Below are 10,375 nucleotides of genomic sequence, written 5' to 3' on the forward strand. Positions count from 1 at the left end.
ACGGATCAGATCTTTCATCTGATCAAGTATGGTGGGCCACAACTGGTACGAAAGTCGGACAGTGTCGGTCGTGCGTAAACAGGGCGTTGCATTGATCGCGCTGTGATGCTGGTGGGACCCACTATTGACATTATCTTCAAAATCCAGTCCGTCCATTGGATTGACATTGAAAAATCGGTCGGACATGCTCAATTCTAGATCAAATTCGTGGTGGTTCACAGGGTTTTAAACCTATCGTCCATTCTGTTTTTGAACGGTTAAAAACCGATATCTACTGCCATCTGAAATAACGCCACCTTGGCGATGGTAATATGGGCCATTATGGTCTAATAGACGGTCCAGATTGGACCCACAAGTCGTGATGGTGGCCCACAACAGGGGACTGCAAGTCCCTGTTTCTGTTTCTGTGAAGCCGAAAACGGCAACTTCCTTTTTCTTTTAAATTTCGTCGGTCAGCGCCTGCTGACCGACCTTGAATGTATGGATGCACTGCCGGTGTGCGTCTGCACTGTGTGCATGCAATGCACATGTGATGTCCATCATGATGTGTGCACCAAATCTCCTCTGTCCATATGATTCTCCATGTAATTTAAAGTGTTGATACTAAAGATGAGCCATATCCAGGGACCAGGTGGGCCCCACTTAAGGAATTAAAGGGCTGATCTGGCCGTTGGGCCACTTCTCGAGATATCCAATGGTTGAAATTTTATGTGTACGGTTTATTTATGCCCTTCATCCCATGTATGAAGTTTCGAGTCAATCGGATGGCGGCAACCAAGTGATCTTGCATTCTGGACCATTTTCGGGCCTTTTTAATGTGAACGGCTTGATTTCCTCGGGTCCCTGGCATATAGATTCTTCAGTATTAGTTCCCTTGAGTGCGTCCCTTGCTCTGGTGATTTCGGAGTGTCAAATTCATGCTTGTAATACTCTTTTTCCATCAACACCCCTGATTTCATTCTGCAACAAAAATATAATTAAAATACTCCGTTAAACATTATCATGTACGTAAAATTAGATAATAATTGGGGTCTGATATGTAATATTCGACCCTCATCACAACCCCCAACTAGCATTTTACTAGTCCTGAGCAAAACATGCGAAAAAATAATTTCAGAAATACTTGACAATTCCTGTGAACCCAAGTGACTTGTGAACAGATCGTCGAGGCGCGAGAATTCTAAGATTCATGAACGGTGCACATAATTTTTTCCTTTCTGGAATCAAGCTCACGATAAACTTCATAATCAATTTCAAAATATTAATCCATTAATTAGAATATTCTAAACATTGAGTTCCATGAGTGTATAGTGTAATCTCGGCTTACTATCATTAAGGGATCCAATTGTCAATTTCATGATATCATTAGTAATTAACAACGGAATGCATGACAACTGAAACCAACACTTGCCTGATAGGTTAACTTTTCATTCTATCAGCCTTTGATTTTTTTATGAACAGTAACGCCAAGGAAGGGACTTAAATCCTCACCTATAGGGAGCAAACCTATGGTAAAGATTGCACACCTAACCCTTTTCTCATGTCAACCATGGGGAATCGAATCTTCATCTATAGGGAGCAAACCTATGATGAAGAGTATATGACTTACGCTTTTTCTCAATTCTTAGTTATAGACCGATGCTAAAAATTTCAGACTGGTTCCTTTCATGCTTAGTGATTACCAAGTTAATCATTCAATGTTGAAATGGAACCTTAATGTGCAACCGAGATGTGATATGTTAGATCATGACTCAATCAATGTTTAAAAGTTCTAATCATGGGTTAACAATTTGAACTTAACTGTGAAATCTAATAGATGGCTGAATCAAGAGTTATAAATTACCGACATTCTGTACCTTGCAATGTTAAAATCACCCTTATCCTTCACAATCACTTCAAATGCACAAGAAATTCTAGAAAAATTTAAAAATTTTCACAATTTGTGCTCAAGACCAAGAAAATACTGATGAGGTAACCTAATCGCCCACTGATGAGGTAATCTAATCGCCCACCCCCAACCAAAAATCTACATTGTCCTCAATGTAAAAGAAATAAGCATGACATGCATATGGGACAACGAAAATAAAAGACGAGTGATGGACAAATAGTACATGTATGAAAGAATCTAGAGGCTTTTCAAAAAAATATCCATGTAAGAGCGAGTCAGCATAAGAGAGAAATCAACAAAAACAAAATGATAAAAATGCAAAAATAAAATCCTACCTATACCACTTTCGCAGGTGCTCTCGATTGCATTTAGCGTATGCAACAAGCCTTTAAACCCCTAGGTTGCCCCTAGTGGACGAGTTGTAGTCTCGTGAGGGTTTGCAGTAATGGTACCCACAAACATTGAACTGACTAGGAAAATAAAATGGAATGAAAAGATGGGTTACCTCCCAGGAGCGCTAAGTTTAACGTCTTCAGCCAGACAAGAGTGGACCATGAACTAATCAATCTTGATAACTTGGGTCCGCCAACTAAATTTCCTCAACATCTTGATTAACCAATCCCAGACTTTTTGGGAACAACTTCAACCGTGTTATTTGAAATGGGGTAGACATCCAACAATTTAAGCACCTCCGCTCGAATGATTTCTTTCACGTCTAACAACCTAAGCACCTCCGTTGGAATGATACCAACGTCTAGCAATCTAAGCACCTTCGCTCGAACATCCTCTTTTATGTTAAGGTTAAGCCCCCTTTGCATTTCATGCGATGTTTCTGCATTTTCTTCAAGATCAATATGATGCATACACAAAGTGGGGATTACTCCCCTCATGTCCTCTATCGTCCACCCAATAGCTGCCTTATATTCTCTAAGCACTTTAAGCAACTTGTTCTTCTGTTCCTTCTCAAGGTTAGACATTCTGATGATAGGTAGGGTCTCAGATGGACCTAAAAATGCATACTTGAGGTTTTCAGGCAATTGTTTAAGGTCAAGTTCAGGTGGTTTCTCAATAGATGGGACCGGTTTAGACTCAGAGGGTGGAAGAGGTTCCACTTTCGCTTTCCATTTGACAGTCTCCATTATAGGAGTAGAATCGAGCAATGCATTGACTTCTTGGATGGAATTCTCTATGTCAAAATCCATGCCAAAATGTGCTAAGCAAGTCTCAAGTGCGTCTTCGGAAGATTGAAGGAAAGATTCATGCACTAGACTCTCAATCATGTCCACTTCACATATATCATCCGAGTCTGCTGGTTGTTATGCAGCATTGAAAACGTTGAGCTTGATCTTCATGTTACCAAAGGACAACTTCATAACTCCATTCCTGCAATTTATGATAGCATTGGATGTGGCCAAGAATGGACGTCCTAGGATAACCGGGATTTGACTTGTAGGATTCTGGACAGGTTGAGTATCTAGAACGATGAAATCCACTGGAAAATAAAACTTGTTAACCTGGATTAGCACATCTTCAATAATACCACGGGGCACCTTGATAGATTTATCAGCTAGTTGTAATGTTATTTTAGTTGGTTTCAGCTCACCAAGTCCTAACTGCTCATAGACCGAATATGGTAACAAATTAACACTGGCCCCTAAATCAAGCAACGCTTTCTGAACCTTATGCTCTCCTATGACACAAGAAATGGTAGGAGCTCCTGGATCCCTAAATTTAGGAGGAGTATTGTTTTGAATCATGGAGCTGAGTTGCTCTGCAAGGAAGACCTTCTTATGAACATTCATCTTATGCTTTTGAGTGCATAAATCTTTAAGAAACTTAGCGTAAGCAGGGACTTGCTTGATAGCATCAAGCAACGGAATGTTGATTTGGACTTGCTTAAACATGTCCAATATCTCATTAAAGTTGTTTCCTTTCTTAACCGGTGCCAGACATTGAGGAAAAGGTGCTTTAGGCACATAAGTTGGCACATGAGTGGTTCCTGGAGAGTTAGAGTGTTGTTGGACTTTGGATGCACCAGTATGTCTCTCTATTTCATTTTGATCTTCCGCATTGGACTTTGATTCTTCCCTAGGCATCTCTACTTTGTTCTCGATCTGTTTACCGGACCTAAGGGTAATGATTGATTTGGCTTGCTCATGATATTGTTCTTGGTTTGAATTAGAGCCAATCTCATACTGTCCTTTTGGATTTACCACAGGTTGACTAGGGAACTTGCCCTTCTCTCTCTCACTCAATGTGGCAGCAAGTTGACCCAACTGTACTTCCAGCTTGGCAATGGATTGCGCATTTGCATGTAAACTCTGCTGGTTAGCTAGTAAAGTATGTTGGGTGTCTTTTTGAAATTGAAGTGAACTCTGCATAAAAAGATTGAGTGTATCCTCAAGAGATGGTTTCCTAGATTGTGGAGGCACTTGTTGATACTGTGAGAACTGCTGAGGTTGTTGACTGCCCACTTGGGAGTAAGGTTGCATAGGAGGATTTCCAGATGGTCCTCCTTGTTGTGGTCCTTTTGCCCAAGAAAAATTTGGATGTCTAGCCCACCCTGGATTGTATGTGTTTGAGTAAGGATTATTCTCAGTTCTCTGAACGGTGTTCATAGCATGTACTTGTTCAGAGAGAAATTCTGGAAATGCTGAACTAGATGGACAAGACTGCGTAGGATGGGCGAGACTAGAACATATGGCACATGACTCGACTTGAGTTGTTTGTGGAGGTCCATTGTTTAACATTAAAGCATCCACTTTCTTTGTCAAGCTATCAATTTTCGCATAAAGATCTGGCGTGACTCCTACCTCATATATACCACCTTTCTTCTGTGGTTGGGGACTCCTTTCACCTCTATTTGAGTAGTCCCATTGCTGGGAATTTTCACATAAGGTTTCAAAGAAATTCCACGCTTCAACATCACTTTTGGTCATGAATGACCCTCCACTGGTGGCGTCAACCATGCGACATTTTTGGGGTGTCAGACCGTCATAGAAGTATTGAACCTGTTGCCACTTTTCAAAACCATGGTGTGGACATTTAAGAAGTAAATCCTTCCATCTTTCCCAACATTCATGAAAGTGCTCACCCTCTTTTTGTGTGAAATTCGTAATTTCTTTACGGAGAGCATTTGTTTTGTGAACCGGGAAGAACTTTTTTAAGAACTTCTTAGACAGTTGGTCCCATGTAGTGATAGACCCAACTCCTAGAGAATTCAACTATGCTTTCGCCTTATCCTTCAAAGAAAAAGGAAAGAGGCGCAAACGGATCGAATCGTCTGAAAAGTTTTGGAACTTAAAGGTGGAGCAAATGTCTAAGAATTCTTTCACATGATGATATGGATCCTCCTTATCTGAACCATAAAAGGAGGGCAACAATTGTATGACCCCAGGTTTAAGTTCAAAGTGTGCTGCCGTGGTGGCAGGCAACACTATACATGAAGGCGCATTGAATTGGACAGGAGCTGAATAATCTCTAAGAGCTTTAGTTCCATTCTCTTCCGCCATTTCAAATAAGATGTTTCTAAATCTTCTACGAAAGGTTCTTTCTATTTCAGGATCGAAAGGTGCTAGTTCTATGTTCAGAGACCTACGTCCTAGCATAAACTATGTTATTAATATAAGAAAGAAAACTAAACTAAGATGCAACCTAAGATGAATAAAACTAAAGGAAAAAGTTATGAATTCTTAAAAACAAGAGAAAGCTATGTAAACGAGAATTGGAAGGAAGAACCCGAGAAAAGGAGATGATGAATGTCTGAAGATTTGAGAGCTCCTCCTTTTGAAGACAATGTTATTTAGCAGCTTCCTTCCTCAATTCCTGTAAACAAAAAGAAAACAAAAATAAATTAAATTTCCTAAAATAATGCTAGAAAAAAATCCTAAGCAACGGTTAATTTCTAAAAAAGAAAGTTTGTAATCTTAGAAATAAAAACTAAGTTAGTTTCTAAAAAGGAAAAAAAATTTCTAAAATTAGAAAATAGAAAGTTACTTGAAAGAAGAATCAGAATCTAGAATTAGAAAATAGGAAATTTCTAAAAATAAAATAAAATAGCCTAGAAATAGGAACTTTCTAAAAAAAATAAATAAAACCTTAATTCTAAAAATAAAAATTAGAAAAAAAAAATAGAAAATTTGGAAAGAGATTACCAAATTAGTAGTTTATGTCAGGTCCCTACAAAACAGGAAATAGGTTAGTTTCTAAAAATAAAAATTTAACCTAAAGTTAGTAAAAACTAAGACTATGAATTATGATAAGAGAGAATCCTAAATCCAATTGGACTGAAACAGTCCCCGGCAACGGCGCCAAAAACTTGTTGTTTTATTTAAACCAACCTGATTTAAATGATTTTAAACTCGCAAGTATACGAATCAGATGTAGATATGGTACGTATTACGAGATCGTTCCCACGAGGACTGGTCGTTACAATTCAAAATTAAAGACTCTTCTTAACTAATCCAACAAATATTTGCGATAGTAATTTAGTAAACTAAATAAAAATCAATGGAAAAATAACCGAGAATGATGAGAAAAATCCAATCAAGGAGAAGACTAGGACTTTCGAATCCACCCCTAACTATCATAAACCTTGTTCTGCCTGTTGATTCACCCTAATTCAGATTGACATCAAAATAAATAAAGCGCACTCTATGTCCTTGGTCGGGTACACAGAATGTATAATTCATTAAAGCATATGGATCACATCTTTTCATCCATGGTCAGGCATGAAGAGATGTAGATTCCTGTTTCTTCCTCTATAGGAACCTATTCATGGTCAGACACAAGCGCCTAGAATAGTAATCCAAACAACATCCATACTAGACTTTGGTTGAGCTCTTAGAATGGAGAAGTACAGAACTTCCAATTAAGCACACTAGAGAAGAAAACACATCAATTAAATCAAAACGAAATCAACACATAACAAGGGTTATTCAAATTAGGGGCTTCATCTCAGCCCTAGCTAAGAAATTTAGCTACTCATGGAATCAACTGGAAAGAAGGAAAAATATAGATAATAAAAGAAAAACATCCTTCCAATCTCTCCCTTCTTTCTTCCTCTCTATCTCTTGCTTCTCCAAGCTAAAAAAAATCTCCAAAAAACTTGGATGATCCGGCTCCGTGGAATTGCTCTTGAATTCCTTATCTTCTCTCTTGCTTTCTCCTCTTTTCTTCTCTTTTCTTCTCTTTTCTGGATCTTTCCTCCCTGTCTTCCTCTTGCTTTCTTCCTGAATCTGTCCTCCCTAAAACGAGCTTTCTTTCCTCTTTCTTATAGCAGTGTAGGCGGTGGAAACGCTGTCGCAGCAGCAGCCGCGTGTGTAACTTCCTTTCGCTGCCAAGTTCAGATGTAAAACAGCCCCCCTTTTCCTCACTCAGTTTCCTAGTAAATACCGTCCCTTAGGACGTTTTCCAGTCGTCTACATGATGGACGGATCAGATCTTTCATCTGATCAAGTATGGTGGGCCACAACTGGTACGAAAGTCGGACAGTGTCGGTCGTGCGTAAACAGGGCGTTGCATTGATCGCGTTGTGATGCTGGTGGGACCCACTATTGACATTATCTTCAAAATCCAGTCCGTCCATTGGATTGACATTGAAAAACCGGTCGGACATGCTCAATTCTAAATCAAATTCGTGGTGGTTCACAGGGTTTTAAACCTACCGTCCATTCTATTTTTGAACGGTTAAAAACCGCTATCTACTGCCATCTGAAATAACGCCACATTGGCGATGGTAATATGGGCCATTATGGTCTAATAGACGGTCCAGATTGGACCCACAAGTCGTGATGGTGGCCCACAACAGGGGACTGCAAGTCCCTGTTTCCGTTTCTGTGAAGCCGAAAACGGCAACTTCCTTTTTCTTTTAAATTTCGTCGGTCAGCGCCTGCTGACCGACCTTGAATGTATGGATGCACTGCCGGTGTGCGTCTGCACTGTGTGCATGCAGTGCACATGTGATGTCCATCATGATGTGTGCACCAAATCTCCTCCGTCCATATGATTCTCCATGTAATTTAAAGCGTTGATACTAAAGATGAGCCATATCCAGGGACCAGGTGGGCCCCACTTAAGGAATTAAAGGGCTGATCTGGTCGTTGGGCCACTTCTCGAGATATCCAATGGTTGAAATTTTATGTGTACGGTTTATTTATGCCCTCCATCCCATGTATGAAGTTTCGAGTCAATCGGATGGCGGCAACCAAGTGATCTTGCATTCTGGACCATTTTCGGGCCTTTTTAATGTGAACGGCTTGATTTCCTCGGGTCCCTGGCATATAGATTCTTCAGTATTAGTTCCCTTGAGTGCGTCCCTTGCTCTGGTGACTTCGGAGTGTCAAATTCATGCTTGTAGTACTCTTTTTCCATCAACGCCCCTGATTTCATTCTGCAACAAAAATATAATTAAAATACTCCGTTAAACATTATCATGTACGTAAAATTAGATAATAATTGGGGTCTGATATGTAATATTCGACCCTCATCAAGAATGATGAGAATGGACCTAATTAGGCCTAAGGGAAGGTCACAATGTGGACATTTAACCATCACTGCCCATCAATGTGGACATTCAACCAACATTGCTCCTAAGGAGTGGCCCACATAGGGCTAAACGTACAGTGGGCCCATGATCTCACACAAGGACCTAATGTACATCATCATGGGCCTCACTCAAGGGTCAAATATACATCACATTGGGCCTTATCGAATGGGTCGCAATACATCATATCGAGCCTCATCAATATGGGCCCCAAATACATCAAATGGACCACATCAACGGGTCACACCAATGGGCCTCATAAACATCAAGTGGGCCGTATCAATGAGCCGCATTAACGGGCCGATAAACATCAAATGAGCCGCATCAATGGGCCGCACCAATGGGCCGATAAACATCAAATGGGCCTCGTTCTATGGGCCTCATGTACATCACATCGTGCATAATCAAATGGGCCGAATCAATGGGCCAAGTCGAATGGGCCGAGTTGAATGGGCCAATTCAAATGGGTCGAACACAATTCATCTATTTTTAGGGATCAATATTGAGTATTATATATATATATATATATAATGAATCATATCAAAGATCAATTGGACCATACCATATCTAACAGTGGTGATAATGATTTCCACGGTTAAATTTCAGTGGGCCCCACCATGGGGTTTATTTCCCATCTAGCCTATTCATAAGGTCACAAAGACCTGGATTAGAGGAAAAACAGTTTTTTAATGGTGGATGTTCAAACCCATTGTTTTCTGTAATGTGATCCACCTGATAACTGGATCTGTCTCATTTTTCTACTCAAGCCCTAAGACTAGCTCACCAAATGGATGAATGGTTTAGATGGAGCACATCCATCAATGGTGGGTCCCACCGTCCTGGCATATGGATGGTGTATATATAGCACCTGCATCATGGTGGGTTACTGCATGGATGGTGCAGATTGAAAACATTATGGTGGGCCATACCTGGCAACCATGCTACTTGACCGCTAGGCCAGTAGTCCAGCGTTCAGCAGATGGACGGTATGGATACAACATGTGCATCATGGTGGCGTCCAGGAGCGTGTCCATTGGATGGACGGTTTAGATAACATATATGTTGCACCGTCAAACAACTGGAGGTGCAGATTGCATATTAAAGGTGGATCTCACGTAGGAGTGGCCCACCATAGCATCCATTATTAATATAATATATTTATTATTATTATTTTATTATTTAATATATATATATATACAAACGGTCCAGCAACAACTGCTGTTGGATGTTCAAATTGAATGGACGGTATTGGATATATAATAAATTCATCACAGTGGGTCCCATCCCACACGTGTGGGTGAGTGCATCCAGCATCGTCCTTTGCTGGACGTTACGGGTGTAACAAATACAACATGGTGGGCCGCAGGATTTGCTGATATCAATACATCAGCTATTTGCTGGTGTGGGGTCCACACATGCGTGGGCCCACATACTGAGTAGCATGGACAAAATACATAGATCATGTGTAGGCCCCACGGAATTTACTTACAGCAGTACCACAGTAGTCGCTCTGCTGCTCATCCACATATGGACGGTTAGGATAACAAATACATCACGCTGGACCCACAAGGCTGCTGACGACCTGCAGCAGCTATATAGCTGGGTGCGGTGCTCCAGCCAATCCACTGTTGCGGGGCCACCATCCAGATGAATGGATGGCTGGGATGAAAAATAAAAAGTCAAGGTGGGTCCCACCAGCTTTCAATAAATCAGATATTTGTATTTTCCCTCTACGACACTTGTTGCTTGGACAGTGGGCGGCCCAGCAATTCACGGCCCATCTGGCCACGCTTTGGGTGAGCAACTGATGGACGACAAGGATATAACATGCATACATCATGGTAGGGTCCACCAGGGTGGACCACACAGCCCCACAACCTGGCTGACATTGGTTTTTCCCATTCAAATAGGCCTGAGTGGCCGCTGGACGTCCAACAACAATG

The 10,375-nt window shown here is 40.8% G+C and overlaps 1 non-coding gene across 1 annotated transcript; it reads left to right on the plus strand.

Moving 5' to 3' along the window:
- The first annotated feature begins 4,915 nt into the window (after positions 1-4,915).
- On the plus strand, positions 4,916-5,022 carry LOC131252467 (small nucleolar RNA R71). The gene has a single exon (XR_009174486.1). It is a non-coding gene; the product is annotated as a small nucleolar RNA R71 (small nucleolar RNA).
- Positions 5,023-10,375: the final 5,353 nt, after the last annotated feature.

Source organism: Magnolia sinica, chromosome 7, assembly GCF_029962835.1.
Source record: "Magnolia sinica isolate HGM2019 chromosome 7, MsV1, whole genome shotgun sequence".
NCBI classification, from domain to species: Eukaryota; Viridiplantae; Streptophyta; class Magnoliopsida; order Magnoliales; family Magnoliaceae; genus Magnolia; species Magnolia sinica.